The following is a 3473-nucleotide window of genomic DNA, read 5'->3' on the forward strand; positions in this document are numbered from 1 at the left end:
ACCATTGAAAATAACAAGGTTTGTTTCTCCTGTAAGTGTATTATTGGAGAACCCCGATACTGGGGTTACTATTCGCCGAGCACATGTCTCGCAGTTGAAGAGGCATTTTTCATTGGGGTAATGATTTTGTTAAATATGTATGTATTGTCGGTGGCCTCTGTTGACTTATGGTACCTATGTGTAAGCTGTATGGCCTGAGCAAGGCCAGGTGGTTAGGTTGGTATCGTTGTAAAATGAGGTGATTATTTGGTTTGTAAGCGTACTATTCTTTCCGAGCAGGAGGGTATCCTAGTCCCGCCATCTACTCCCTGTCCTAGGTTGGATGGAAATGGAAATCTTCTTAAGACCCCCCCCTGAGCGTCGTCAGTTCGTCAGCACGTAGGCCGCGGCGACGCACAAAAAGTGAAAGCTCTCCCGGCTCCGGTGCTCTTGCCCGTCTGGGCCCTTTATCGGACAGCGGCAGGAGCCAGGAAGACCAATAACATCTCGTCCGCCAGCCATGGATGGACTGGACGTGTGTGGGTCGAAGACGCGCGTGCTGCCCACGCCGAGTGCATGGTTGAGATATATGGGCGGCAGTACTCTGGACTCCTGGGCACCCGACGGCGCCGGGCATGTGGCTGGCTAGAACTTGAAAATACGCCGAAATAATAATGATACACAAACCTGGAAAGCCCCCACAAGAACTATCGTCTTATAGACCCATTAGTCAGCTACATGTCACCAGTAAAGTTTTGGAAAGAATTTTGCTTCAAAGGATATACGCAGATCATGAACTACTAACGATACTTGCCAATCATCAGTTCGGATTTCGTGAACGGCACTCTACAACCCACCAAGTTCACAGAATTGTAAATGAAATCTCCAGGAGTCTCGAGGAAAAGAAATTTTGTAAATCTGCATTTCCTGATATATCCCAAGCCTTTGACAAAACATGGCACCAAGGCTTAACCTTCAAATTAAAAAACACACTGTCTCAAAATTATTATCTCCTTCTAAAGTCATACCCCTCCAACAGAAACTTCTCCGTCAAGCACTCAGACCAACAATCCAATCTATACCGCATTAAATCCGGAGTCCCACAAGGCAGTGTCCTGGGGCCACTGCTATTTACGATCTAAACAGCTGATATACCTGAAACCGAAAACACCAAGATAGCATCTTCACTGATGACGTGGCTCTCGTTGCTATTAGTGAAAATCCTCTAACAGTCTGAAAACGTGACTCTCGTTGTTATTAGTGAAAACCCGCTAACAGTCTGAAAACCTGCAAAATCACCTCAATTTACTCAGCGACTGGTACACCACTTGGCGAACAACGTTTAATGAAAAACGAAGTCTGTCCAGATAACATTCACCACGAGACACGAAATGTGCCCACAAGTAACAATGAACAACATGCAAATACCTACAGCCACAGAAACAAAGTATCTCGGCCTCCACCTCGATCAGAGGCTCACTTGGAGAAAACACATCCATACTAAAAGGAATCAACTTGACATGAAATATCGTCAAATGTATTGGCTTCTCAATAGAAAATCAAAGCTCTCTATGACTAACAAAATACTGTTATACAACGCTATATTGAAACCTATTTGGTTCTATGGTCTTCCAACTCTGGGGATGTGCAAAGCCGTCGACAATCAATCTCATCCAGAGATTACAATCAAAAACACTAAGGGTAATTGCAAACGTGTCATGGCATGTGAGCAACCTTACACTCCACAACGACCTAAAGATACCCTTCGTCAAAAATGAAATACTAAGAATGGCTGAAAGGTACAAAAAGCAAACTGTAAACCATGACAACGAATTAATAGAAGAGCTATACACCACGGTCCAGTGACAAGAAGACTGAACAGAACATGGCCCCAAGACATCATCAATCAATGAAATAGACTACATGTAGGAGAAACATCACTGGATGTTTCCCTTGCAAGCCAACCACCTACAACACATTTACTTAATACTCTGTAATGATGTAGATTGTAAAGAAGCATAATAAAAAAAATAAGCAAAGGACCACGTGAGCGGAGGAAAGAGCCTATACGGTTCAACACCGGAGGAGATTAAGACCAATATGCATACAGATGGGTCTATTTTGAGGAACACTTAGCATACTGTGACTACATTTCTCTGATTTGTCCCACACTTCGAATTGTGGTTATTGCTATCTGTGTTATGTAGGATGGCAATCCATTTGAAATAGGAACAGGTTCTAAGAAAATACATTCTAATCCAGCATTACTTTCCAGTGGACGAGGAAATTTACAGGCAAGAAACCGACTCAAGGATAACAGATTCGAATCTCTACATCTCTTGCTCACACACATTCCTTGAGCTTGCCTTGCACTGTACCGTGGATCCCCGGTAAGACCTTCCAAATTATAGCCTATGTTTTAATTCATTATAGCCACAATTGTGGAAGCCACTGCACATTGCAAAACTAAACAGTTAAAAAGGGTATTTATACAATAAATGTGCAGGCTTCCTGACTATACTTAATGGTAGCTACTGGTGTACAATGAATGGAAGGAACTAAATAGTAACATTTCATATTCAAAATATTGCTCATTCTTGATTATGTAAACTTAACAAACATGAACTAATCAGTATACCTAAAAAATTTACATCTGTAAGTCAAAGAGTGGAAAAGAATCTACTCGCTGTTGGATATATGCAGAATGTATAATATCAACATAAATAATACACTTCTAAATATCTTTCTGTTGTTCACATAATCTGTTAAAAATGAATATAGTAAAAACTGTCATAAAGACCTCAATGAAGTAAAAAATAAATTAAAAATTGTAAGTCAGATATGTCCAGACCTTGCACAATGTTACAGCTCGTCTCTTCAACATATGCAGTTCCCAGCATGGCGAGAGCAAGATGAAGTCACTATAAAAGTCGAACAAAATGAAATCACTGTTCTTCATGCCGCCATGGTGAAGGTCTGCGCCATTACGATCCCTTTGCGCCGTTCGAGTTGCACAGACAGAGCGAAGCAAACACTCGCATGAAGAATCCCCGTGCCCTCGAATGCCAGCGCCCTCTCTTCCTGGCGCCCGCCGACCCTACGACACAGAACACAACAGTCAGCATTACTCCTTGCCTAAAACATCTCTGTGGGTAGGCAACCTTACAAAGCAGAAGTTCTGTGGGTTCAAAATGACCTTTCTGCATGGCGGTTTTTGTTTTCATCCTACCTTAAAGACAGAACATAGGAACACTGTGATGACGAGGTCATGATCTGCAGGACTGTGGTGATGACGCACCCTCAACATGCCTTACACACACGATCATTCTCTAGAGAATTATGACAACGCTCCATTTATTATTTATATATAGTGTGACATGTTGCGCAAAGGAGAACCCCCCCACCAGCAGTGACGCGGCGGGTGAGTCAGCGCTCCCCTCCCCCTCCACCGCACGGTAACGTAACGGTGACGCAACAGGATCGCGAGAGACGAC

The 3473-nt window shown here is 42.9% G+C and overlaps 1 long non-coding RNA gene across 1 annotated transcript in view; it reads right to left on the reverse strand.

Moving 5' to 3' along the window:
• Positions 1-1939: 1939 nt before the first annotated feature.
• Positions 1940-3473, reverse strand: part of LOC111868367 — a 34792-nt gene continuing 33258 nt past the window's right edge. Inside the window, exon 3 of the long non-coding RNA XR_002843501.2 lies at positions 1940-3076. This is a non-coding gene — a long non-coding RNA (uncharacterized LOC111868367). The remainder of the gene's footprint in view (positions 3077-3473) is intronic.

This window comes from Cryptotermes secundus, unplaced genomic scaffold (genome assembly GCF_002891405.2).
Source record: "Cryptotermes secundus unplaced genomic scaffold, Csec_1.0 scaffold2427, whole genome shotgun sequence".
Classification (NCBI taxonomy): Eukaryota; Metazoa; Arthropoda; class Insecta; order Blattodea; family Kalotermitidae; genus Cryptotermes; species Cryptotermes secundus.